Source organism: Helianthus annuus, chromosome 2 (genome assembly GCF_002127325.2).
Source record: "Helianthus annuus cultivar XRQ/B chromosome 2, HanXRQr2.0-SUNRISE, whole genome shotgun sequence".
In the NCBI taxonomy this organism is placed as follows: domain Eukaryota; kingdom Viridiplantae; phylum Streptophyta; class Magnoliopsida; order Asterales; family Asteraceae; genus Helianthus; species Helianthus annuus.
In genome coordinates this window covers 104049701-104055503 of record NC_035434.2, presented here as the reverse complement: position 1 = coordinate 104055503, position 5803 = coordinate 104049701, and the positions used below count along the sequence as shown (strand labels likewise).

The 5803-nt window shown below is 35.2% G+C and overlaps 1 long non-coding RNA gene across 1 annotated transcript; it reads right to left on the bottom strand.

Moving 5' to 3' along the window:
- Positions 1-3473: 3473 nt before the first annotated feature.
- On the bottom strand, positions 3474-3951 carry LOC118488831. The gene is made up of 3 exons (XR_004885344.1): positions 3876-3951; positions 3619-3724; positions 3474-3548 (listed from the first exon to the last, which is right to left on the bottom strand). It is a non-coding gene; the product is annotated as an uncharacterized LOC118488831 (long non-coding RNA).
- Positions 3952-5803: the final 1852 nt, after the last annotated feature.

Genomic DNA, 5803 nt, shown 5'->3' with positions numbered 1-5803 from the left:
GGTTGACTAATAAGATGTGCATATTCTCCTAATATTCACATGTATATCTATTAGTTGATGGGCTAGCTTTCAATAGACTCATCTCTTATTTTCTTCTAAGTCCTAAATAGGAATGGCAACCAAGTGGCCTGGGTGGGTTTAGGATGTGTATTGGTGATCCCAACCTCAAGCCTAAAAAATATAATATAGGTTTAGGATAGCCTGAAAAGTGTTAAAAATAAATTAACATATGATGTCTTAATTTTTTAGGTATGGTGTTTTACGATGACACCATGTTAAAAAAGAAACAAATCTAATACCATGTTAACACAAAAAAAGCTCGGAAACATGCCTAAAAAATTAAGATACCATGTGTTCTTTTCCTTTTTACAATCTTTAAGCTATATCATTTTTCTTTTTAACACAACTCAACCTTATATGTATGTTTTCTTAGAAAAAAAAGAGTTTTCATTATATAAAAAGAGAGTTTTCAGTATATGACAAAGTATTTATGAAGTTTGAATTGGATGAGTAGATTTTTAAAGGGAAAGCATTCGTTTTAATTGGAAAGTAGTTAAAGATTGTTAGTATTTCAAATAAAAAAAAGTTAAAAATTAGCATATAATTAAGGAAAATTGGTATTTAATAAACCAACCTTTGCCCAGTTGGTAAATAATAATCCAACCTATAGAATTGGTATATAATAATCCTACCTATCAATATGTTGGTACTCAATGAACCTCCGTTAGTTTTTTTTAACTGAAGTTAGTTTTTAAGTTTTATTTATTACACAAACAGTCCCTGTAGTTGTAATTTACTAGTTTTAACTATGAGTTAATAGCCAAAATGGTCCCTGAGGTTAATAGCCACAGCACTGCCACCACCACCACCGCACCGCCACCACCACCACCACCACCGCACCGCCACCACCACCATCTCTGTCTTTGATCATCGACGCCTAAGGGGTTTGAATTCAGATGCAGCAACAGACGATGACTGACCAAAAACATCACAGATCCAATAGCTCTAGCGACGGTGGTGGTGGTGGTGGCGGTGCGGTGGTGGTGGCGGTGGCGGTGCGGTGGTGGTGGTGCTGTGGCGATGGTTACGGTGGTGGAGGTGCTGTGGCGATGGTGGTGGTGGTGGCGGGTGGTGGCGGTGCTGTGGCGGTGGTGGTGGTGGCGGTGGTGGTGGTGGTGGTGGTGGCGGTGCTGTGGCTATTAACCTCAGGGACCATTTTGGCTATTAACTCATAGTTAAAACTACTAAATTACAACTACAGGGACTGTTTGTGTAATAAATAAAACTGAAAAACTAACTTCAGTTAAAAAAAACTAACGGAGGTTCATTGAGTACCAACATATTGATAGGTAGGATTATTATATACCAATTCTGTAGGTTGGATTATTATTTACCAACTGGGCAAAGGTTGGTTTATTAAATACCAATTTTCCTATAATTAATTAAATTAGTTAAAGATATAAAAAAAGTTAAAAAATGACATATAATTAATTAAATTAGTTAACGATATATAAGATAAAGAAAAGTTTTCATATTTATATCAATTTTTTATTGACCATCAGAAAGTTTTAATTTGACTAATTAATGTGTTTTTTTTTTTGGAAAGTTTAAATTAGCATTAGCAATATCATTAATTAGCATTTATGTGCAATTTTAAAATTGAATTAATAAATAAGACCACCAATTTCAGTCTCGAGCCCTACAAAATCAACAACAAATTAAATTATATAAAAAATAAAATCACAAACAAAAAAGACTCTTTAGCTTACAAAACAGGTGTCTTAAGTTATGTAATTGGTTCAGGGTCTTGGATACTTAACAAACAAACAAAGATAAAAAAAACTAACAACATATAACATAGAGTTGCCTCTGAAACCACCTAAAGATATGTAAGACAAACCTAAAAATTAATACATGAACACAAACTACTTTTAACAATTTTCCCATTTGAACCAAGTCTAACGTTGTTTACCCGAAGAACCTTACCTGAACAAACTCGTTACCGGAAAACTGATTAAAACGATAGTTAATAGTTAATAGGGTCAGCTTTTGGTTAGACTTTCAAACATCTAAAAAACGTGAATAACACAAAATGATTAACCTGATAAACATCCCTAACTCCAATATGTTCAACATTCGGCAAAACAGCAATAACAAAAGAATATATTCCTAACTATAAAAACAACTACACACACCTTCTTTTTCAAGAATGCGAGCGACGCACATGCCTCACATCAATCCCAACGTTTGGCGCAGTCGGAGCTTTAACTGAATGCTCAGACATCAATCACGACGCGACATAAATTTTGGTGAAGATAACAATCGATTTTACTCTGAGTTGCTAGTTTCAACACTTCCCTCTGCCATCAGTCGAAAACACCTCACGCGTTGTCGCCATTCCTCACGCAAATCCTACAATAATTTAAAAAAATAACAATAATCTCAGCATCAAGAAGTTTAAAAATAAATGTGGTCAAACAAAATTACCCAAAAAAATAACTCCCAATTGCTGAACTCAAAATTGCAGGTTTTTTAGATTAAGATGGATACGAAATCCATCCATTATGAACCTTTTGGCTTTTATAAATGAAAGCATGGACAAAGAATGAACCTCAAAAGATATTATACACCATTATGTGATGATTCCAATTCAACCACACCCACAAAAGCAACCAATTTTAACATCAGATATCCTGTTTTTGTATCAAAAGTTACCATATCCAAACTGTTTGACCCGCTAAGATCATCCACTACGTTTGGTTCTCAACTTCATTCAGAACTACATGTGACTACATATATCAAAAAGTAAGTATAAGAAGGAATTAACACACTTGTAAATGACCAAAAGCAGCTGGATATAGAACAACCAAATTAGATTAGACACATATATTTTTGGGATGATGAAAAGACGTTTACTTCGCCCACATGCTTTTTAATTCATAGCCTTTTTGTCTTTTTTCACTTCTCATCTCTTTTCCCTTTTTTCACTTTAGCCTACACATGAACATAGTTGCAAAATATTACCTAGAAAGCTGAATATTGCAACTACAAAATAGATACAAACAGTGTAGGAATTTAACCAGAAAAAACGCAACTATTTAACCCATAAAACTGCAGTTTTCTGACCCATAGAAGTGCAGAAGTTTAACCCTAAAAAGTGAAGTTTTTTTACCCATGATTCACAAACAGGACCACATGAAACCAAAATCAACTTAGATTGTGGTAACTTGAGATTAGATTACATGTGCTCTGTACTTCTCAGGATAGTTTTTAATCATCAACTTTTTATATAAATTATATATGTTAAAAAGCGTTACTTTAACCTACACAAACACACAACAATTTCCGATGCATATTTTATATTTGTTATACCCACGTGCCTCAAAGTTCCAACAAAAATCAATGAAGTTAACGCTTCAAACACTTAACGAAGATATATGATTTGTATTTTCTTGTTTTTGAGGAAAAAACTACCTTGGAGAAGTGATTATGGATGGAACCTTTTCAGAAAATAGTCATCATCATCACCCACTTCGGTTAACCTTAACCTGAAAAAAAGGTAAGATCCCTCAAAAAAGAAACTAAAATCAAATAACATTTACAAAAATGTATCCTAACCTCAAAAGAAGTCCCGGGCTACTGATCGTGTTCGTGAGTCCATGGAGAATGAACAAAATACATCACTATCATCTTCTCCACTGAACAAAACCCCAAAGTTTACGCTCTGCAAACCACATATATCATTTTCGTTACCGTTTATTAAATAAAAAATGACTGAAACCTCCTATCTAGTCTTAATTCATCACATAATAATAAAAAAATGAACCATGAGCACACAGTGCATCAAATAAGACAGAAAGTAGCCTAAAACTCACCTGACGTTATCATCGTTCAACACCATCATAGCCGACCAAACCCAAATGTGTTCGACCCATACTTGACACTCTTGCATAGCTCCAAACCGAAGAAGATACCGGATCGGAAATATTCAAGACATAGAGATAGAAAATAGTAATAAGAACACAGACAGAAGGTAAATGATTACCTGTTCCAGGCTTTTCATTCCGAATAACATACGAATCTCAGTCCAAAATTACCCATTGCTTTTGGTTTGGAATTTCAAGTGTTCGAGTAACAAATCTGAACAAAATGCAATCTGAACTGATTTGTAAAAGAAAACGTAATCTAAACAAAAATAAACCCCAAATTTAAAGAATCAACATAACTCATCTTGGAGTGGAAGAATTGAAAACCCTAAGAATTTCTTCTTGATGATATGCAATACACGTTACGGAATAAGAATAAAAAACAAAGAGGGAAAGAGCAATAACATACCTATGATCAATCACAAATAATCAGTGAAGAACGGGAAGAAGTTGTTTCGCAAATTGGATTTAGGGTTTTAGAAAAGTGTGGCTGGGAAGCTTTAGTTTCTAGGGTTTGTAGAGAATATTGAAGCTTGAGAAAGAAGATGAATCAATATAAGGGATTCGAGAGACGGGTGACCCAAATCCAGATTTTGACCCAATATAAAAACGGATCCCGTGTCCAATATTGAATGGAGTATTGAGAGTGCTTCCCACCTAAAAGTTCCACCATAACATGCCACGTCAGCAATTGGTTCCACCATCACATGCCACATGGCCCAAATCCTTTTCATTTATTAATATATATAGATATAAATGGCATGTATAAATGGATGGTAGTAGAAAAGCAAAAATGTATAAAAAAGGATAGAAATACGGTAGCAAAATGCTAACAAAAACTAAGCGGTAGCAAAATGGTGACAAAATTTAAACGGTAGCAAAATGATAACAAAAAGTGGTCACAAAATGGTGGCAAACGATGGTAACAAAACCATTTCAAAAATAAAATGGTAGCAAATAGGTAGCAATATGTCAATTGCTACTTTTTTTTTCCTATCGAGTTTTTGGAGACAAAATGGTAGCAAAAGAGAAATTGCCACCGTTTTGGGATAGCAAAAACCCTATTATCTAATAGTGTAAGTTCTAAAAATAATTACATTACTATAACTATAAAATTGAGGCTTATTTACCTCATAATTAATCCCTACTATTAAATAGGGTTACACAATCTTTTCGCACTCTTCTTTTTCGCAGAAGTTTTAGGAAGCCAGCTAGTTATATTCAAATTGCATGGGTGTGTATATAAAACCCTGTTATGTTTAGGTTATTTACGATTGTGTTTAGTGTTGATATTTGTTGCTGATAATTCCGATTTACGTTTAACATTTACTCCATGTCAGCATATTCTCCGTCTCCGATGAGGGGCCAATCGCCAGATGACGAAAAACTGGCCCTCGAATTCTTCGTTCCCTTCTTAATATTACTCACCCTCCTGGCCTTCTGGTACTACCGCCGCAACCGCTCCACCCGCATCATCAACAGCAGCAGACCATTTTATTCCGGTTCCGGTTCCAGTTCCAGTTCCACTGTGCTTCCCGCTTCTGTGGTGAAATCGTGCCCGTTGTATACTATGCGAATCTGCCCGGATGTGCTGTGTGTTTGTCCATGTTTGAAAATGGTGAGACGGGTCGGGTTTTAACCTGTAAACATTGTTTTCATACCGGCTGTATTAAAAGGTGGTTTGATAATAATTCAACTTGCCCGCTTTGCCCGTCACTGGTTCAAACCCCGGAGTCCGTACCCGACACCGGTTCAACATTGGGCTGAACTTATTGAAACGACGTTTTCGGAGACAGATAGGAGGAAACAAGTTGATGTTAGATGTACTTGCTATCGGGTAGTTTGATTCAATAGTTTACTTGTGTAAGTTTAAATTC